Source organism: Rhinolophus hipposideros (assembly GCF_964194185.1).
Source record: "Rhinolophus hipposideros genome assembly, chromosome: X".
NCBI classification, from domain to species: domain Eukaryota; kingdom Metazoa; phylum Chordata; class Mammalia; order Chiroptera; family Rhinolophidae; genus Rhinolophus; species Rhinolophus hipposideros.
This window is the reverse complement of record NC_138046.1, coordinates 100456307-100479754: the sequence shown is the minus strand read 5'-3', so window position 1 is coordinate 100479754 and position 23448 is coordinate 100456307. Positions and strand designations below refer to the sequence as shown.

At 36.6% G+C, this 23448-nt stretch overlaps 1 pseudogene across 1 annotated transcript; it reads right to left on the bottom strand.

Moving 5' to 3' along the window:
• Window positions 1–7382: 7382 nt before the first annotated feature.
• LOC308494721 (large ribosomal subunit protein eL6-like) lies at window positions 7383–8241 on the bottom strand (annotated as a pseudogene). Its single transcript has one exon. The product of its transcript is annotated as a large ribosomal subunit protein eL6-like (transcript).
• Window positions 8242–23448: the final 15207 nt, after the last annotated feature.

The window sequence follows — 23448 nt, the reverse complement described above, 5'->3', positions numbered from 1 at the left end:
CATCTGATTCTAGTGTGGTTTTTCTGTTTGTTTGTTTTTGTTTTTTGGGTTTTTTTTGTTTTTTGGTAGGATAATTTAAACTATTGATTCTGAGTTTTTATGGTTTGCCATTTTTTCTAATTAAACCAATTTAGGCAGGTTGCATTTTTCTAGAATCTTTTCCCTATGTCATCTAATATTTTAAATTTATTAACAAAATTATTCATAACATTTTTTATCTTTTTAATCACTGTAGCATCTGTAGTTATGTAATCTCTTTTATACCTAATCATGTCTATTTATCCTTCTCTGATTTATTTGTTAATATTACCAGAAATTTGTGCAAGTTATTGGTCTTTACAAATAATTGTTTTAAGACGCTTAGTCAATCTCTTTTGCTTCTATTTTATTTATTTATGATCTTTATTATTTACTCCATACTATTTTGGGGAGGTTTATTATAGTCATATATATATGTATATATGTATATGTATATATATGGAAATGTATACACATTTTAAGAAAGGAAAAAACTGTATTCAAATTGTAATACTCAATATATACCGATAACAAAAGATGAATACAAGTCACCTTTGACTTCTGCAATTACAAGAGGTGCTCAAAGTGGTTTCCATGAGTGTAATTTTAATAGTCTTTTCCTTTCTTAAAATATGTATACATTTTTTTGGCACCCTCTGTGTGTGAATGTGTGTGTGTGTATATATATACACACATATATATATATAATTATGTATATATAAAAAGATGAAATATACATATAAATCCATATGTATATTTAAAAAGATGAATCATTTAAAAATAATTAACCAGGCATCTAACTGAAGAATGCCTTGCCTGGTTAATTATTTTTAAATGATTCATCTTTTTAAATATACATACTGAAGGCTATAAAAGTTCCTCTAAGTACCACTTTAGTTATAGCCTATGGTTTTGATAGTGTAAGTGTTGGTCATTTAGTTTGAAATAATTTACAATTTCATTATGATTTTTTTTCTCTGTCTCAAGGGTTATATAAAAAAGCGATTTCTTTTTTGAAAGATTTTCATTAAAAATATAGTTAGCGTACAGTATTCTATGAGTTTCAAATATACACAATAGTTATCCAACATTTATACACCTAAAGAAGTGATCACCATGATAAGTCCAGCAACCATCTGACACCGTACTATGCTATCACAATATTATTGACTTTATGTACATTACATCCCCATGACTTATTTGTTTTATACCTGGAAATTTGGACCACTTGTTGCCCTTCACATTTCCCTCTTTATAATTTTTTAAGTTATAGTTGACATTCAATATTATTTTATATTTATTTCAGGTATACAGCATATGGTTAGACATTTACATAATTTAAGAAGTGATCCCTCTGACTAGACTAGTACCCACCTGGCACTATACATAGTTATAACCATATTATTGACTATATTCCCTATGCTGTACTTTACATCCCCATGATTATTTTGTAACTACCAGTTTATACTTCTTAATCCCTTCACCTTGCCTCCCAAACCTCTCCCATCTACCACCCTGATAAATCTAGTACCCATCTGACACCATACATAATTATTAAAAATTTTTTTTTTTTACATTTTTTTTGCCTTTTTGTGTGTGTGTGTGTGTGTGTGTGTGTGCGTGTGTTGAGAGCCCACTGGCCCATGTGGGAATCAAACCGGCAGCCTTCAGAGCTAGGAGCATGGAGCTCTAACCGCCTGAGCCACCGGGCCGGCCCAAAATTTTTTTTAATTAAATTTTATTGGGGTGACAATTGTTAGTAAAGTTACATAGGTTTCAGGTCTACAATTCTGTAATACATCATCTATATATCACATTGTGTGTTCACCACCCAGAGTCAGTTTTCCTTCCATCACCATATATTTGATCACTTTTACCCTCATCTACCATCTCCCTCCCCCCTTATCCTCTGGTAACCACTAAATTATTGTCTGTGTCTGTGAGTTTTTGTTTTTTAATTTGTTTGTCTTGTTCCTTTGTTGTTTTCAGTTTTATATCCCACATATCAATGAAATCATACGGTTCTCGACTTTTTCTGTCTGACTTATTTCACTTAGCATAACAATCTCAAGATCCATCTATGTTATCACAAATGGCACTATTATATCTTTTCTTATGGATCTCTCCTGATTTTCAACCGCCACATGTGGATGTGGGACCAGCTCATTTCGCATCTCTGTCCCTTCTTAGTCTTGACGTGCCTTCTTTATATCTTTAGTTATAAAACGTCTGTTCAGCTAGACTTCAGATGGTTCTCCAGGTTGATTGTTCTATAATTTAGTTATAATTTTGATGTGTTCATAGGACCAGGCAAGCAGTGTTTACTCCACCATTTTGAATCTCAGGTTCAAAAAAAGTTATTTTAAATGTTCAAATTCATTCATTCTTTATTTATTCAACCAGTATTTATTACATACAGACAAAATACCATGAACTGCTCTAGTCACAAAATACCATGAATTGCTCTAGTCACTAGTGAAGTAGCAATAAATAAAGCAGACTAAAAACTATAGGCTGTAGGAGTTTACATTCTAGTGAAGGGAGACAGATGATAAAATATATAATATTTTAGGAGGTGTGAAATCATTTAAAGAAAAATGAAGTCGGAAAGAAGAATAGAGAATGAGTTATACATAGGGTGCTGAAGGCCTCAGTAAAAAGTAATATTTGTAAAAATGACCTAAAGGAGATGAAGGAGTGAGTAAGTGTTGAGATATCTGTGGGAAGAATCCTGACAGGAGAAACAGCAAGTGAAAAGTTCAGAGGTTGAATCAGGCTTACTGTTTTAATGGGACAGCAGAGGTCAACGCACCTGGAGCACACTGAGTGAGGGAGGCCAAAGGAGATGAGATTGGATAGACAAAGCTGGCTGGAGGGGTACGTGAGTAGGCCTTGTGGGCTACTGTAATGAGATGGATTTAGGCTTTCATTTGTAGTGGGATGCGAAGCCATTGGAGAAATCAGAAGAGAGGTATGACTTACGTTTCCCCAGGATCACTCTGGTTGTAAAGTTGAGAATAGATGACATAGGGACAAAGATGAACCAAGAAGACAAAAAATGCATTGGCATTTACTTTGTAGGTTAGAATATGGTCAGTTTTCATAATGTTATTCAAGTTCTTGCAGAAAACATATATTCTCTCATTGTATACAATGTTACCTATACGTTCATTAGATCAAACGTATTCATTGTATTCAAGTCTTCTCTATTCTTGATAAACTTTTATTCGTTGGATTCATTAGTCGCTACAGATATGTGTTAAAGTCTTCCAATATGATAGAGTTTTTGTAATTTCCCATTTGTTAATTTGTGCTTTATATATTATAGTTTGAGGTTACATTATTGAGCCCATATGATTTAAGAATCATTACTATCTTTTGGCAAATTAAAACGTTTGATCACTATGTAGGACTCTCTTTTTATTCTCAATAATGCAATACTAGGAAATTGGACAGGTGCTATGACCAAGAAATGGATAAAACACAATCCCTGAAGTTTTTTCTCAGTTCTTCCTAGTCATTAATTTCCATTCTGACAATCACAGAATATGTACTTAAAAGCTTACAGAATATGGTCTTCAAAAAATCACAATCTTTAATAAAATACTGACAATATAAGCTTTTTGACAAAAGAAGTTTATTTTCTATTAAGACTTTAGATTAAAAGAAAAGCACGATATTACCTTTACGTTCAAGGGGTTCACTGGATGATAGTTTGGCCTGACCAACAAAAACATAAATTATATTGGTACAATGAATGGAAAGTTATAAAAAGCATTATGAGATCATATAGGCAAGACCTCTGATCCAGTATCATGGAGCTGAGGTGTTGAGCCATAAACGATGTTGTAGAAAAATGGGAGATTAGGTAGGGGAGAAACAGTTGGTGCTCACCAATTATCCCTTTTATATTTTACAACCTGCTTTGCAGTTAGGTTAGACTGTGTGGTGAATTCTGGCCAATAGACAATTAGTCAAAGTAGCATAAGTCACTTCTTAGCTAAGGCCATTAAGAGTGGGTGTGCCATTATGTATATATACACAATGAAAAACTATTCTGCCATAAGAAAAGATGAAATAGGATCATTTGTGACAACATAGATTTATCTTGAGATTATTATGCTGAGCGAAATAAGTCAGACAGAAAAAGTCAAGAACCATATTTCTCGATTTGTGATTTCACTGATATGTGGTATATAAAATTGAAAACAACAAAAAAACAAGACAAACAAATGAAGAAACAAAAACTCATAGACACAGACAATAATTTAGTGTTTACCCGAGGGTAAGAGGGAGGGGGGTGGTAGAAGAGGGTAAAGGAGATCAAATATATGGTGATGGAAGGAGAACTGACTGGGTGGTGAACACACAATGTGATATATAGATGACGTATTACAGAATTGTACCCCTGAAATGTATGTAACTTTACTAACAATTGTCACCCCCATAAACTTTAATTAAACAAAAAGTGGGAGTGCCTCTACCATCCTACTCTGCCTGCTGACATGACCTAAAAAACTGTTTGAGATAGTATGGCAACAATATGGAGAAAGACTGACCATTCTTCATTAGACTTTACAAAAGTGAGGAGAAACATTGTTTAGTTATGAGATGAGCTATAGTTGTAGGTAATGTTAATTACCTAGGTTAATACCATAAGCTTTCAATCACAGAAATGCAGGTGGGCAGAGCATGTTTTCACTTGTATGAAGGCACAATACAGCATGACATAGTCTATGAACCATAAATAATCTGTGGCTGTTAAAGTGTCACGTGAGAGGCTGGATGACATAAGATAGGGCTGAAGAGATAACATGGTGTCTTTTCATGGAAGTGCTTGTTTGCCATATTAGGATCTTTTGTCTTTTGTCAGTTTCAGGAAGCTGTGCATGGATTATAAGTGTAGGAGTGACGTGGTCAAATTGATACTCTAGATTGGTCACTCTAGAGGGTATTTGGAGGATGGAATTGAAATGGACCAATTCAGTGATTGTTACAGCTCTCCAGTGATGAGACCACAGGACTTGAAACTATGACACTGATAATGGAGATAATCTTGGTGAAAGCTAATATTGATCAGTTAGTATGTGCCAAATACATTATTAATTTTTCACAGAATAAATCCTTTGATACATTAATCATATCAATAGGAATTATTATTAAATCTGTTTTTGAGGAAACTGTGGCCGATAGTTTAAGTACTTTGCTGAAGATTAGAGTTAAGAGGTGGATGACCTTAGACTCAAACCCAAGATATGTTGTTTCAGAGTCTATACTCTTAACATGCTCAATACCAGTTGTTGGTCAAAAAGAATGGATGTGTTAACATTATTTGGTAGAATGAGCAGATCGTAGTGATTTCTTCTAAGGGAGAGGATAATGTGAAGGATGACTTCAGCATTTTTACCATGGGTAACAGGTAAGATGCATGTTTATAAGCAATATTTTTAAAAGAAGAGAAAATTCCATATTGCATAAAATGCTGCTAAGAGGCCTTTATTTTAACAGCAAAAAAGCTTCTGAAGTCTATTTTGTCCCTACAGTTATAATAAAAGAAATGAACCCTGAATTGCACTGATTTCTTCCAAAAAAATGATACACTAATTTGTGGCCGAACAGCTAAAATATGAACTAGCTCAGTGGCAGTGAGTATAGTATTTTGTTTACTGGCAATTTGGCAAATAGAGTTTCCGGACCTAGGAATAAATGGCCGTTTAGGCATGAGGGGCTTACTTTAGTCATGATGTGAAAAGCAACCTACCCATGGATAAGACTAGTAGCATTATTTATAGTGGTCATTTCAGATAGATTTAAACTTTTAAATATTTTTCTTAGAGACAAAAATGTGCCACACTTCAAGTATTTGTTCTCTAAAGATGACTGAAAATGAGCTTGAGTGTTACTTTTGGTGGAACTGACAGCCAAATAATCACCATGAATGGTAATGTGGTTCTACTGTATAGACTGAGGGTCATAGTCATTCATTTTTCATTTGACAGTACATTTCCTGAGATCAGTGTTCTAAAATATATATTTTACAGGCTAAGTGAGTGCTACAGGAGAAACTTATTAAATGTTGTTAGGAACTATATTCGCTTCTAAGAGGATGGTTAGAATTGACAATATTCTTGTTGGGCTATTCTAGGTATAATATTTTTAAAATGTGGTTAAAAAACACATAACATGAAATTTACCATCTTAACCATTTTTAAGAGTACAGTTCAGTAATGTTAAGTATATTCACATTGTTGTGAAACAGATCTCCAGCACTTTTTTGTCTTGCTATTCTGAAACTCTATACCCATTAAACAATAGATCCCTTTCTCCCCACTTCTCCAGCCTCTGGTGACCACCATACTACTTTCAGTTTCTATGAATTTGACACTTTAGATACATCATATAAGTGAAATCATACAGTATTTATGTGTTTATGGCTAGATTAATTCACATAGCATTATGTCCTCAAAGTTCATCTGTGTTGTAGCATGTGACAGGATTTCCTTCCTTTTTGAGACTGAATAGTATTCCATTGTATGTCTTTTCCACATTTTGTTTATCCATTCATTTGTCAATGAACATTTAGTTTGCTTCCACATCTCAGCTATTGTGAATAATGCTGCAATGAACATGTCAGTGAAAATATCTTTTTGATACCCTGCTATCAATTCTTTTGGATACAAGTATATACCCAAAAATGGGATTGCTGAATCATACGGTAGTTCTATTTTTAATTTTCCTAAGACCATCCTACTGTTTTCCACAGTGGTTGCACCGTTTTACAATTCCACAACAATGCACAAGCGTTCTGATTTCTCCAGATCCTCGCCAACATGTTATTTGTTATTTTTTTGATAGGAGCCATCCTAATCGGTGTGAGGTGATATCTCATTGTGGTTTTAATTTGCATTTCTTCGATGATTAGTGATGTTCAACATCTTTTCATATGCTTGTTGGCTATTTATATATCATCTTTGGAAAAATGACTATTAAAATCCTTTGTCTAGTTTTTAATTGGGTTATTTTTGTTGTAAAATTGTAGTTCTTTATATGTTCTGGATATCAATTTCTTATCAGACATATGGTTTGTGAATATTTTCGCTCATTTGGTAAGTTACCTATTTACTCTGTTGATTGTTTCCTTTGAGGCACAAAAGTTTTTAAGTTTGATGTAGTCCCATTTGTCTATTTTTGTTTTTGTTGTTTGTGCTTTTGGTGTCATATCCAAGAAATCATTGCCAAGTATAATGTCACAAAGCTTTTCCCCAATATTTTCATTTATTTATTTATTTATTTATTTATTTATTTATTTATTTATTTATTTATTTTAACAGTTCAGGCATTTAATTAGGTTCTTCGTAATTAATTTAGAACACCAGTTTGTGAGGATAAACCCCATTTGTGAGAGCAAACAGAGTGGAAGTAGCCCTGGAGCTGAGGAACAGCTTTGATTTTTGGCAGAATTTGCGAGTCCATGGCTTTCTGATCAATTTTGCGCTGCTCTGTAATCTTGTGTTTCTCTTTGTCTGTGTTGAAGATCTCCCCCTCCTGGTGTCTGGGCTTATGCAACTTATTCTTCTTGAAGTATCAGTGAGATGTTTGGGGATTTTCACACCACTGATATCAATTTTGGTGGAGGTGGCAATGACAAATTTCTGGTGTGTTCTATGCAGAGGAACTCGATGGAGGGACAGAGGTCCAGTCACAAGTAGCAAGCCACTGCTCAGCTGCTTCAGGAAAACCACCCTCTTGCCTTTATGGCGCCCAGTGAGGATGATCAGAATGGTCCCGGGAGTCATGCTGGCCCGCAGTTTTCTCACGTGCTGACTGAAGGGTTTCTTGCTGCGGCTCAATAGCTTTCGAGGCACATCTTCAGTAAGGTAGTATTTAGGCATTTTGCGAAGTTTAACCACTCGAGTGCCACCATTCTGTCACCACCAACTGGTCTTGTGATAGTAGCAAGAACCTTCTCCTTCTTTTTCTTTTCAATCCTGGATGTAGCTGCTGAGTACTTCCTCTTGTACATGGCCTTTCGGGAATACATAGCTGATCGGGAATACCTGCCGATTCCTCTGACCTGGACAGGGTTTCGGCTACAGTACGGCTTCCCCTTCTTAGGCATTTTGGCCTTGATGTTAGCCTTCTTAACCTGCCACCAGCATCAGCCTTCTTGGCTTCAGGTTTCTTCTCCCTAGTGTCCGGCTTCCCAGCTTTTTCACCTGCCATCTTGCAAGTGGGAAAGAGCCCCAATATTTTCTTTTAGAAGTTTTATAGTTGTTAAGCCTTACATTTAGGTCTTTAATCCATCTTGATTCATTTTTCATATATGGTGTAAAATAAGGATCCGTTTTCCTTTTTTTACATGTGGTGGTCCAGTTTTCCCAAGACCATTTGTATAAGAGACTGTCTTTTCCCCATTGAGTGGTCTTGGCCCTCTTGCCAAAGATCATTGAACCATATATGTGAGGGTTTATTTCTGGGATCTTTATTCTATTCCATTTGTCTATTTGTCTGTTTTTATGCCAGTACCACACTGTTTTTATTACTGTAGCTTTGTAATATGTTTGAAATCAGAAAGTGTGATACTTCCAACTTTGTTTTTCTTTCTTAAGATTGTTTTGGCTGTTTAGGGTCCTTTGAGATTCCATATGAATTTTAGGATTTCTTTTTTTTTTTTTTTTTTAATTAATTTTATTGGGGTGACAATTGTTAGTAAATTTACATAGATTTCAGGTGTACAATTCTGTATTACATTGTCTATAAATCCCATTGTGTGTTCACCACCCAGAGTCAGTTCTCCTTCCATCACCATATATTTGATCCCCTTTACCCTCATCACCCACCCCCCACCCCCTTACCCTCTGGTAACCACTAAATTATTGTCTGTGTCTATGAGTTTTTGTTTCTCATTTGTTTGTCTTGTTCTTTTTGGTTTATATACCACATATCAGTGAAATCATAGGGTTCTCTGCTTTTTCTGTCTGACTTATTTCACTTAGCATTATTCTCTCGAGATCCATCCATGTTGTCACAAATGCTCCTATATCATCTTTCCTTAACGCCGAATAGTATTCCATTGTGTATATGTACCACAACTTCTTTATCCATTCATCTATCGAAGGACATTTTGGTTGTTTCCATGTCTTAGCCACCGTAAACAAAGCTGCAATGAACATTGGAGTACACGTGTCTCTGTAGAGAAATGCTTTTATATTTTTGGGGTAGATACCCAGGAGAGCGATTGCTGGGTCATATGGTAATTCTATTTGTAATTTCTTGAGGAACCTCCACACCGCCTTCCATAGCGGCTGCACCAGTCTGCATTCCCACCAACAGTGTATGAGAGTTCCTTTTTCTCCACAGCCTCTCCAACACTTGTTACTATTTGTTTTGTTGATGAAAGCCATTCTGACTGGGGTGAGGTGATATCTCATTGTGGTTTTCATTTGCATTTCTCTGATGATTAGCGATGTTGAGCATTTTTTCATATGTCTATTTGCCATTTGTATATCCTCTTTGGAGAAATGTCTCTTCAGGTCCTCTGTCCATTTTTCAATTGGGTTGTTTGTTTTTTTGTTGTTGAGTTTCATGAGTTCCTTGTATATTTTGGATATTAGCCCCTTATCAGAGGAACTGTTTGCGAAAATCTTCTCCCATTCAGTTGGTTGCCTCATTATTTTGTCAATAGTTTCTTTTGCTGTGCAGAAGCTTTTCAGTTTCATATAATCCCATTTGTTTATTTTAGTTTTTACTTCCATTGCCTTTGGAGTCAAATTCATAAAATGCTCTTTGAACCCAAGGTCCATAAGTTTAGTACCTATGTTTTCTTCAATGCAGTTTATTGTGTCAGGTCTTATGCTTAAGTCTTTGATCCATTTTGAATTAATTTTGGTACATGGTGACAGATAGCAGTCCAGTTTCATTCTTTTGCACGTGGCTATCCAATTCTGCCAGCACCATTTATTGAAGAGGCTGTCTTTTCTCCATTGTATGTTTTTAGCTTCTTTGTCAAAAATTATCTGTCCATATTTATGTGGTTTTATTTCTGGGTTCTCAATTCTATTCCATTGGTCTATGAGTCTGTTTTTCCGCCAATACCAAGCTGTTTTGATTATTGTAGCCCTGTAGTACAAGGAAAAATCAGGGAGTGTGATACCTCCAGTATTGTTCTTTTTTTTTAATATTGCTTTGGCTATTCGGGGTCTTTTGTGGTTCCAAACAAATCTGATGATTTTTTGTTCTATTTCTTTAAAAAATGCCATTGGGATTTTAATGGGGATTGCATTAAATCTGTATATGGCTTTGGGTAATATGGCCATTTTAACTATGTTGATTCTTCCAATCCATGAGCACGGAATGTCTTTCCATTTCTTTGTGTCTTCTTCAATTTCTTTCAAAAATGTCTTATAGTTTTCAGCATATAAATCCTTCACATCCTTGGTTAAGTTTATTCCTAGGTATTTTATTCTTTTTGCTGCAATTGCAAAAGGAATTGTTTTTTCTATCTCTTTTTCTGAGATTTCATTGTTGGTATATAGGAAAGCAATGGACTTTTGTACGTTGATTTTGTAGCCAGCAACTTTACTATATTCATTGATTGTTTCTAATAGCTTTTTGGTGGCGTCTTTAGGGTTTTCTATGTATAGCATCATGTCATCTGCAAAGAGTGACAATTTAACTTCTTCATTCCCAATTTGGATGCCTTTTATTTCTTTCTCTTGCCTGATAGCTCTGGCGAGGACTTCCAACACTATGTTGAAAAGCAGAGGTGATAGGGGACAACCTTGTCGTGTTCCTGAACGTAGAGCAAAGGGCTTCAGCTTTTCACCATTAATTATGAGGTTAGCTGAGGGCTTGTCGTATATGGCCTTTATTATGTTGAGGTATTTTCCTTCTATACCAATTTTAGTAAGTGTTTTACTCATAAATGGATGTTGTATCTTATCAAATGCTTTTTCTGCATCAATTGATAGAATCATATGGTTTTTGTCCTTTATTTTGTTTATGTGATGTATCACATTGATGGATTTGCGAATGTTGAACCATCCTTGTGCCCCGGGGATGAACCCCACTTGGTCGTGATGAATAATCTTTTTAATGCATTGTTGTATTCGATTTGCTAGAATTTTGTTTAGGATTTTAGCATCTGTATTCATCAGAGATATAGGTCTGTAGTTTTCTTTTTTTGTGTTGTCCTTACCAGGTTTTGGTATCAGGGTAATGTTGGCCTCATAAAATGAGTTAGGGAGTACTGACTCTTCTTCAATTTTTTGGAAGAGTTTGAGCAGGATTGGTATTAGATCCTCTTTGAAGGTTTGGTAGAATTCACTGGTGAAGCCATCTGGTCCAGGAGTTTTGCTTTTGGGAAGGTTTTTGATGACTGATTCAATTTCGTTACTGGTGATCGGCCTGTTTAGATTTTCCACTTCTTCTTGGTTCAGCCTTGGAAGGCTATATGTTTCTAAGAACTTGTCCATTTCTTCTAAGTTATTAAATTTGGTGGCATATAGTCCTTCATAGTATTCTTGGATAATCCTTTGTATTTCTGTGGTGTCCGTGATAACTTCCCCTTTTTCATTTCTGATTTTGTTAATTAGTGTCTTCCCTCTTTTTATCTTAGTGAGTCTAGCCAAGGGTTTGTCGATTTTGTTAATCTTTTCAAAGAACCAGCTTTTTGTCACATTAATTTTTTCTATTGTCTTTTTGTTCTCTATTTCATTTAGTTCTGCTCTGATTTTTGTTATTTCCTTTCTTCTGCTGACCTTGGGTTTCGCTTGTTCTTCTTTTTCTAGTTTTTTAAGGTGTAACATGAGGTTATTTATTTGGGATTTTTCTTGTTTCTTGAGATAGGCCTGTAATGATATAAATTTCCCTCTTAAAACTGCTTTCGCGGCATCCCAAAAATTTTGGTAGGATGTATTTTCATTGTCATTTGTTTCTATGTATCTTTTGAGCTCTCCTCTAATTTCTTCTTTGACCCAGTCGTTCTTTAAAAGTATGTTGTTTAATCTCCATGTATTTGTGTTTTTTCCTGCTTTCTTTTTGCAGTTGATATCCAATTTCAAAGCTTTGTGATCAGAGAATATGCTTGGTATGATTTCAATCTTCTTAAATTTGCTGAGGCTGATTTTGTGTCCCAATATATGGTCTATCCTTGAGAATGTTCCATGTACACTAGAAAAGAATGTATAGTCTGATGTTTTAGGATGAAGTGCTCTATATATGTCAATTATGTCCAATTCATCTAATGTGTCATTTAGGGCTGCGATTTCGTTATTTATCTTCTGTTTGGATGATCTATCCATAGCTGTCAATGATGTATTTAAGTCCCCTAGTATAATTGTGTTTTGGTCAATTTCTCCCTTTAGTTCTGTTAGTAGTTGCTTGGTATATTTCGGTGCTCCCTGATTGGGGGCATAAATATTGATGACTGTTATGTCTTCTTGTTGTATAGTCCCCTTTACCATTATGAAATGTCCATCTTTGTCTCTTGTTATCTTTTTCACCCTGAAGTCTGTTTCATCGGAAATCATTATGGCTACACCTGATTTTTTCTGGGTACCATTTGCTTGAAGTGTCAATTTCCACCCTTTCACTTTGAGTCTATGCTTGTCCTTGTAGCTGAGATGTGTCTCTTGTAGGCAGCATATGGTTGGGTTTAGTTTTTTGATCCAATCTGCTACTCTGTGTCTCTTTATTGGTGAGTTCAGTCCATTTACATTTAGGGTGATTATTGATATGTGAGGATTTCCTGTCATTCTGTCTTTAGTTTTCTGGTAAGGCTGTGTCTCCATTGTTTCTTTGCCTTTTTGTTGTTGTCTGTTATTTCTGTGTGGTAGTATTCTATGATGTTTCCCTCTGTTTCTTCTTTTATTACAGTATATATTTCAGATTTGGATGTTTTTTGAGTGGTTACCCTTGAGTTTATGTAAAAGAAAGTTTGATATTTAGAGTATTCCAGTTTCTTCAGTCCGCTTACTTTCTCTATTCCCATATTCCAGTTCAGGCCTTTACGCTCCCCCTTTTTATGTTTTGGTTGCCACAAGTTGTCCCTGTTGATGGTGGTCTAATAGCCTCCTTTAGTATTTCTTGTAGTGCAGGTCGTGTATTAGAAAATTCCCTCAGCTTCTGGATGTCTGGAAAGGTCTTTATTCCTCCTTCATATCTAAAGGAGATCTTTGCTGGATATATTATTCTTGGCTCATGATTTCTCTCTTTCAATAGTTTGAATATTTGGTTCCATTCCCTCCTAGCTTGTAGAGTTTCTGCTGAAAAATCTGATGATAATCTAATGGGCTTTCCTTTGTAAGTTACCGTCTTCTTTTCCCTGGCTGCCTTGAGGATTCTTTCTTTATCATTGATTTTAGACAGCTTCAATACAATGTGCCTTGGTGAAGGCCTGTTGGGATTGAGGTAATTAGGTGTTCTATTTGCTTCTTGGATTCGAGGATCCAGTTCTGTCCACAAGTTTGGGAAGTTCTCATCGACGATTTGTTTGAATATATTCTCTGTTCCCTTCCCTCTTTCTTCTCCTTCTGGTATGCCCATTATTCTTATATTGCTCTTTCTGATGGAGTCAGAAAGTTCTTGTAGAGTTCTTTCATTTCTTTTAAGTCTCAAGTCTCTTTCTTCTTCCCTCTGTGTAAATTCCAGGTTCCTATCTTCGATGTCACTGATTCTTTCCTCCATCTGGTCAACTCTACTACCTAAGCTGGATATTTTATTGTTAATTTCTTCTATTGAGTTCTTAATCTCCAGAAATTCTATTTGGTTCTTTTTCAAGATTTCAATCTCTTTTGTAAAATGCTCATGGTGTTCTTTGATTGTGTTTCTGAGTTCATTAAACTGCCTTTCTGTGTTTTCTTGCATCTCGTTCAGTTTTTTCAGAATTGCGATCTTGAATTCTCTGTCATTTAAATCACAAAGGTCCATATCTCTAAGTTCCTTTTCTGGAGACTTTTCACTTTCTTTCTGAGCTATCTTGTTGCCTTGGTTATTCATGGCAATCACTGATTTACTATTTCTCTTCCTAGACATCTACAGGAGTGTCTTCTGCAACAGGTTGATAGGTATGCGAAGAGCTTTTGGAGTTCCAAAGCTCTTTCTGCACCAGATTCAGAGCCCATTTGTTTCAGCAGTTCTGTTTACTCCTGCAGGGATCCGCCCAGATAGGTGGGGCCAGGGGCGGGGTGAGTTGTGTGAGGTGGCCCAGAGCAATGGCGGCGACCACCACCACAGCCAGTCCTGCTTCCACAGCTCCTTCCCCTTTGCCGGAACTAGTTGGGCTGCAAATCTGTGTCTGCGGTCCACAGTTCTCAGAGCAGCAAATATTCTGTCCTTTGATCCGACACTGCTACTTTATCGCTTCTAGCACCGGGCAGGTGGGGGCGGGGCGAGCTCTGGGAGGGTAGGGAGGGGGCGGCTAGTCTCCGTGCCTAGGGCTTCCGTTCTCCGCTCGGCAGTGAGGGCTTAAACCACCGATTTCAGCCCTCTTCCCTCAGTCTTTGCTCCGAGGTCTGCCGTGAGCGAGCGTTGGGTTCAGCGGTTTTGTATGCTGCCCCCTCAGCCCTGCGGGCCGTAAGCGGAGCCCTAGCAGTCCGAGTCCTTCCCTCTCCCGCAGCGGCGGAAGATCCCGGAGCAGCGGGCTCCGAGCACTGAGCTAGGTCTGTGTCCTGCGCCCGCGCGGCTCCGTCTCCGCACTTCTCCTCTCCCTCCTCCCCCGCTCGCGCGATTCACCCACCTGGAGGTGAATTCAGTAGTCGGCCTCTTCGTCTTGCCTGTCTGCTGTGCAAGGAGTCCTTTGTGGAGTTATTGTTGTCCGATTCGTTGTAAATTCCAGGGGAGCGTTACAGAGGCTCACCTCACGCCGCCATTTTTTTCAGTCCTAGGATTTCTTTTTTTTTATTTCTGCAAAAAAATGCTGTTGAGATTTTGATAGAGATTGCATTAAATCTGTAAATCACTTTGGATAGTATGGGCACATTAACCATATTAAATCTTCTAAACCACAAACACAAGATACCTTTCCATTTATTTGTGTCTTCGTTAATTCCTTTTAGTGGGGTTTTATTGTTTTCTGTGTACAAATCTTTCATCTACTTGGTCAGGTTCATTCCTAAGTATTTTTTTCTTTTGGATGCTATTGTAAATGGAATTGTTTTCTTAATTTCTCATTTGAATTGTTTTTTGTTAGTGTATAAAAATGCAACTCATTTGTGTGTTCATTTTGCGTCCTGTAACTTTATTGAATTCATTTATTTGTTTGAACAGTTTTCTTTTTGTGTGCGGACTCTTTAGGGTTTCCTACGTATAAGATCATGTCACCTGAAAACAGTAGATATAATAGTTTTGGAATGTGTAGTACTTGATGCCTGACACCACAGCATTGGCTGTAAAAGTTTATCTTGATTAATTGATAGTGAATTTTTGTCTATTGCTCTATCCAAGGAAAGAAGTACATGGAGCTTTAAGTTCAATGAGTCAGGAGAACTGACATAAGATCATATCTAAATAGAGATAATGATGTGTCATTTCTATTTACTGATTCTAATTACTGTGATTTTTATTTAATGGATGCTTTTGCATAAATAAATGGAAGTTAAGTTCAATTTCTATATCCCCCAAAGATTATTTTTTACTGCACCCTACATATACAAGCATTGTGTAGTATGAATGGAAACGTTATCACTGACTCAGGAAGGTACTTCTAAACTTTATAAATGAGATTAACAGTTACTCAAGAGCAATATCATCATCTCACATTAAAACAAAAGTTTTGTCAATACTATCCCTTTCATCGTCATAGTACTGCCACAGAGATGGCTATTGTCATTTCTATGTACTAAGTTAATATTATAAATATGTATATATATATATTAAAATTTTAAATATTCAATTTATATTAGTTTACATTTCCTAGTCTTTTCTACTTATAAAACAATTAAAAACACTCTTAGCTTGTGAATCTTTTGGAAACTTCCACCAACAGGAATTTCAAAGTCACTGGTTTCACATAAATCTTAGGAAACTGTTATAATCTATCCAGACAAAAATCTACTAACTATAAAATAAATATGTAAGTAACGATTTGCAGATTATGAGCCAACCATCCATTGAATTCCACAAGCACCAAACAAAGAAACACCTGCCTGAGAAGCACAGCAGGAAAATAGGCAGCTGGTGCCATGCTCCTGGGATTTGCTTGGAGTAAAACATTCCCTGGTTCCACTGAGGCAGAAAGAGGGTGTTCTTTCTTGAAGCTGTTATTGTTCTATTCCCTAGAAATGCAGAGTTACATCTAACTTTTTTTTTAATAAATGGATTAAAAATATCTCCACATTTCTTAACTGGCACATTTTGAATACCTATCATTCTTTCAAATTTGCTAAAGTTGTTGCTTATTTATTTACTGGCTGACTGGTTGCTTGCAAAACTTTACTTTTTTTTCAGTCATTTAAGCTTCTAGTTTATTTTGGAAAATCATCATAAAAAGGATAATATTCAGTGAATTATAGGATTTGAATTCAAAACGACTTTTGCAAGCTATGACTCTTCCACTAACTACCTGTAAGATTTTGAGTTAGAGACATAACCTCATAGTTTTATTTCATATCTGCAAAGTAGGGTTGCTGTGATTATGAAATACACATGCCCCAAGATATAATTGCTGACTATAAGATAGTATTTTATGCTAAAAATACCTTAGAAATACCAAGAGATAATAATTAAATCTGAAGGGTTCCTAAGGCTCACCTATCTAGATCCTACATTTAACTGGTAAGGAAAGTAAGTGAATTGTTAGTGATTACAAAACAGAATTAAGGTTTGGATCTAGAGTTCTTAATTGATGCTCTATTTTTTGTGAACATTTCTTAATTCTAGTTCTTAAAGAGAATTTTTCTTAACTGAAGGAAAAGAAACAGCTAACACCAGTTGCTGACTACTCATGGCAATTTATAGTTGTAATATCACTTTCATGAAGAAAGAATCCAATAAATAAATATTATAGTAACTCTGGATGTTAGATGTTGAACAGGATAAAGTGGCCAGATGGTTCATTTCGATGTAAAAATATTTTTCTTGCCTATTTCAGGACTTCTCAAAATCTAAAAGAAAGCATTTTTTTTCTCTGATTTTGGAAGAGAAAAACCAGCACAGCAAAAGAGTGGGAAGGGTTGGGTTAGGTTGGGATAAGGTTGAAATTACAACCTCACAAAATTTTTATTTTGTAATGGGGGATGGATCCATCCTATTTTTTTCTATGGAGAAAGTAAATTTAAACAGAATAAAATGAGAAAAAGTATTTCAAATTATTTTGAAAAGTAATGATTTCTGCACTGCTATAGCAAGTATATACTGGTACAGTACTTGCTATATTGATTACAAATTCAAAGTACTGATTCAAATACATATGTATGTATGTCTCTTTGTCTTATTTCCAGCTTGGATTGGTTGCTCCAGTACCACCCTTAAACTAAGTCTCATTCACAATATTGAGCAGATTACACATGCGGAGTTCATTTACCTTTAGAGTTATCCTATGAGGTATGTACCATCTCTATTTGAGGTTGCAGAAATTGAGGCTCAAAGCAGTTAAGTTGTTTATTGAAATTACAGAATCAAAGTTGTATTCTAGTTTTCTTTTAAAAAATATTGGATTATAATTCTGTGAGGTCAGTGTACCTTATTTAGGCAATGGGGTAGTCCAACAGAAAACTCACATTCACTCCCACAGGCAGGCCATGGATTAGATCAGAACTAGGGCTGATGTTTAGCCAGTAAGAACCAATTCAGCTAAAATGGTTATTAAGATTTGGGAATACTACTGTACCACTTGGTAATGTGCTGCTGCCACACACTTCCACGTGGATCCCCTACCTGCCTTGCATCAGCCTTTCTGATAGCTCCTTACCTGGGAATTCCTAGATTTCATCACAGTCCAGTAGGGCAGAAAGCATAGCTGGAATAGTGGAAGGTTCCTATAATCTGCTCAGGGTTTTGCCTAAGCAGCAAAGAAGTGAGGGGTGGGGAACTGATTACTTACCGCCTGTTTTCTCACTCCATTGGCCAAACCCACCAGGAAGCCAGAGATCAAGGGAGTCTAGGATATGCACTCTGTAGAGGTCAGCCTCCTGATGCCCAGAACTCAAGCAGGGGAGAGGTGAGAACGGATCTGGTAGGGCAAATGGAGCATAACCAGCAGGGCAGTGGAATGAAAGATCATTACAGAAATTCCATCGAGCTCTAAAGCAGTCAATCTGCAATTCTGGCACAGCTGAGTTCATGGCCCTATGTTCATGTCTGATATAGGAACCCAAAATTAAGGAAAGCAGAGGACTATGGGTTTCAAGTCTTTTGAGGGCTAGTAGGTTTATGCTGCAGTTGTTTCTTTCCCCTTATGATCTAGAGGTTTCTCTAATAACCCCTCGGAGTCTGTGTAGATGTAAGGCCCTGACTTTATGTCGTTTTCCAACTGTTGGAAAATGTCGACTCTTATCTCACATGTACTAATAGTCACATTGCTGAAGTGGGAACATCTGCTGAAGAGATGGATTTAGTTATAGTAATACCCTTGGGGTTAGACTGTGGGGCTACTGGCTTCCAGAACCCTGGAATGCCAAGGTACGGGTACTTTTTAGGGAGACCTGTTTAGGAAGACCTTACTTTCTCTTACTGAATAAGTAATATGAACACGCTTTTGTTCAGTTTTGAACAAGAGATAAAAATATCTAGTATTTATACACATCTTTTTAAATTTTATTTTATTGGGTAACTGTTTTTTCCAGGGCCCATCAGCTCCAAGTCAAGTCGTTATCCTTCAATCTAGCTGTGGAGGGCGCAGCTCAGCTCCAAGTCCAGTCGCCACTTTCAATCTAGTTGCAGGGGGCACAGCCCACTATCCCAGCAACCTTGTTAAGAGCATGTGCTCTAACCAACTGAGCCATCTGGCCACCCACCGGCAGCTCAGTGGAAGCTCAAGTCAAGTTGTTGTTTTCAATCTAGTTGTGGAGGGCGCAGCTCACTGGCCCATGTGGGAATTGAACCGGTGACCTTGTCTTTAAGAGCACACACTCTAACTCACTCAGCTAACTGGCTGCCCTATAAACATCTTCTAAATAGAAACGTAGATTCTTATGGTAAGTCTTGTAGGAGGAGGATGTAAGCCTAATGTAAAAGAGCAGTAATAAAAAGTCAAAAAGAGCAGGAATTTGAATATTTTTCAACTCTGACAGGAATTCAGGTGCATGAGAATATCACGGGAAGCTTTGTATGATGGAGGAGTCCAGGGTCCAGTGAAAAGCCATGTAAATATGTGATACCCCTAAAGGAACGCTGTCCTCAGTATACTTCCACTTAGCTCTATATAGTTGGCTAATTGATTTGGAAATGACATTATCTCCACTTATTAGTTTTCTAGGGCTGCTATAACAAAATTCCAGACTGGGTGGCTGAAATGACAGAATTGTATTTTCTCACAGTTCTGGATGATAGAACTGTTGAAGATGTAGGCGGGTTTGGTTTCTTCTGAGGCCTCTCTCCTTGGCTTGCAGATGCCCACCTTCTTGCTATGAACTCATATGGTTGTCCTGTCTATATTGTTGATGTCCTAATCTCTTCTTATAAGGACACCAGTCACATAGGATTAGGGCCAACCCTAACGGCCCCACTTTAACTTCATTACCTTTTTAAAAACTATCTCAAAATATAGTCATATTCTGAGTTACTGGAGATTAGGGCTTCAACATATGAATGGGGGGGGGCACAATTCAGTCCTTAACATCCCATGAGATCTCTTATGACTGCTTTGTAACCCTCTCGATGTGCCATACCTCAATGTGTACTGCGTTGTTACATAGCATTAGTATGGGACATTTTAGTTGGATATCTATTCAATATCTGTTTATCTCTTCCCTTTCTTCAGAATACTAAGATAGTCCCTCAGGTATCCCCCTATTTATGGGATCACTAGTACCAAGAGGTAAACCTGGATTTCTTAAATCAGTCATTATATTTCATTTTCTTTGGCCACAGTCACTGGTACAGTGCTGGACATATGATCTATGGCAACCCAATTACTGTGAACCTGTGGGCTTCTTTCTTTTACCGTGGCAAATATTTTCCCCTTGAATTTGGACAAGAAAGCAGGTAATCTTTGGAGTTTTGGCAGTCTTCTTGTGACCATGAACGGGAGTCAGGTCTAAGATGAGGCTGCAGAAGGAGAGAGATGAAAAGGATCACGGTTCTTATAGATCCCACTGATCTATTGAATCAAACCGTCCTTGATATTCACTCCACGCCTGGATGTTTTAGCTTTGTAAACCAATAAGTTTCCTTTATTGTTTGAGCGGTATTCAGCTTGTATTTTTATAGCTGAATGCATTCTGATACAAGGCAGTGATGCTTTGTGCTTTCTGATCTTTCAGAGATATTCTTCCATCAAATCAACAAATATTTATTGTTCATCTACTATGTACGTGCCAGTCACTCTAATGGGTGCAGGAGAGAGAATATTATACAAACTAGATAACTCTTGCTTTCTTAGCTTACAGTCTAGTGCAGGAGACAATGTTTCATTAAATCATCACACAAATAAATGTACAGCCGCAACCTTTGATGAGCACAATAAAAGAAATATACTCAAAGTTCTAAAAGACTCTAAAAGGAGGAACTCACTTTGTACTTGCTCCAGTTAAGGTTTCCCTAAAGAGGAGACATTTATCCTGGAATTTAGAAGAAAAGTACCAGTTAACTAGGTGACAGAAAGGAACAACATGGACAAAGTGTCTGCGTCAGGAAGGAAGATAGTACAGCATTTAAGGAACTAAATGAATGCCAGTGTGGGTGGCTCACTTGGATTAAATAGGAGAGGGTATGGCATGGCACTCTTTTTAAAACAGTACTTGTTACAGGATCTGAGGTTTGGGGCTTGTCTAATCCTATTTAAAAACAAATTAGATGTCATTGGTTCACATGCTTCTTATCTCCATGGTGAGACAACAGAAACTTCTTGTTATAAATTTTATGCTGAAAACAATGTGGACATTTCTTTCTCCATTTTATCTGGAAGATCTGACATATTTAATATATGTAAGGATTAGTGTAGGGTTTCTGAGTGTGCATGAATGTCTGTGGGTGTGTGTATGTATAGATATGTGTGTGTTACTATGTTTGGTTATATAGGTAAATGTGTGTGCATGTGTGTATTTATAAATACCTATGTGTGCATATTTATAAATGTACATGGGTATGTTGGGTATGTCTATATATACATACATATATATGAGTATGTGCGTGTATAGCAAGGGCAATAAGTAGAGGCTTGGCTCTATCCATGCTATGGGGCCAGGCCTAAGCAAACGTATATAGTGACCTTCAGAATCCATTATTATAAAGGGATTTTCCTGTAAGATTGTCAAAGGGTTATCTGAGGATAAATGGAACATTTACCAAATTCTTTAAAGTTTATTGCCAACATCAGGATCAGTCCTTTCTGACTCCATTTCTCTGGACTCCCAAAAGAACATTTCAGGCCTGTCTATCCTCCGCCAATAGTACAGTTCCAAGAGCGGAGAGAACTTATGGCTTGAACAGAAAACAAACTCTGAACTGACCCTTTGAGTATCAGACACTTAATTTCTTCTCTCAAGGAAATCAATTTATAGACTAAGTCTTCCATATAGAAAATATCTGCGATATTTGCTTCTAGGTTCATTATGTAGTAGGATATCAGCAACACAGTCTGAGGGACATAACAGAAGATTCAGCAAAGGAACTCTTTGAGAAGACAGTATTACACAACATCTTTATAGATAGTTACAAACCCCAAATCTAATAACATAGTGAACGTTTTGATAAAATATTTTAGTCATTATATACTGTGAAGTAGAAGGAAATACAAGAAGCCATACTTTCTCTTAAGTGTGTTATAATATACAAAGGGTGCCAAAAAAAAGTATACACATTTTAAGAAAGGAAAAAACTAGATTAAAATTACCCTGATGGTAAGTAACCACTTTGAGCACCTCTTGCAATTGCCGAAGTCAAATGTGACTTGTATTCATCTTTTGTTATCGGTATATATTGAATATTACAGTTTTAATAGTTTTTTCCTTTCTTAAAATGCATATACATTTTTTGGCACCCTCTGTGTATGTGAGTCATACCACGTTTCCCCAAAAATAAGACCTAGCTGGACTATCAGCTCTAATGCATCTTTTGGAGCAAAAATTAATATAAGACCTGGTCTTATTTTACTATAAGACTGGGTCTTTAATATAATATAATATATTATAATATAGTATAGTATAGTATAATATAATACAATACAATACCAGGGCTTATATTAATTTTTGCTCCAAAAGACACATTAGAGCTGATTGTCCAGCTAGGTCTTATTTTCGGGGAAACAGTATAATACGACTCTGTTACTATGTTTGGTTATATAGGTAAATATTAAAATAGTTAAGGTACACAAATTATTGAAATAATAGTTCAAGAGTAGAATAGAAGAAATGTTGCCTGGCAGGGCAGGTTTAATTGATAAATGAATCCTAGCAATTAGTCACTATGTCAATTTAGAGAAGAAAAGTTCTTTTCCAGCTATAGAAAGCAATGTCTGATTATTGAGAACTGACAGAACTTGAATTTAACAAATGGAAGAGGTTTATTAGTCAGGATTACACTTGGTTGCTAGCTGAAGAAAACCCTGGAAACAGGGACTCTTGTACCCAAAAGGTCTACCATATTTCCCCGAAACTAAGACCTACCCCCAAAATAAGCCCCAGTTAATATTGTCAGCCAGATAGACGCATTTATTATGTTATGACAATGTTCCAGAAAAAGATGACATGACTGTAGTTGAATAAATGTAAATTGTTGTACATGAAAAAATAAAACATCCCCTGAAAAACATGCCCTAATGCGTCTTTTGGAGCAAAAATTAATATAAGGCCCGGTGTTATTTTTGGGGTAACACGTAGGAAGGTAGGAATAGGAAATCCATAATATTATCATACACCGAAACTCCTTTGATCTTCCTGCCTTACCTTGTGTGGTATGTATGGCTTTCAGCTTTATGGTCACAAGGTGGCTGTTGCACACCAGCCATCATGTCTCCTCATTTTCTAGGTAGGAAGACAAGAAAGTTGTAAAATAAAAAGGAAAAGATTCTTCTCCTTGTGATGATTTGCATTTTTATTTTTTGAGGACAACCTTCCCGAGGATTTTGTGTAGAACTTGTCACATGGCCACCCCTAGCTGCAAAGGGTAGCTGGAAAGTCAAGCATTTCCCTTTCTAGCTTCTATAGTAGAGGAAAGTGAGGGAGAGAGAGTTGGTATAGTTGTTGAGTGAGCCAATATGTACCTGTAGGATCTGCCTTAAAGGTAACTCATCCCAGCACATAATTAGTAAGCCCGAACTGCAGAGGAAGGAAA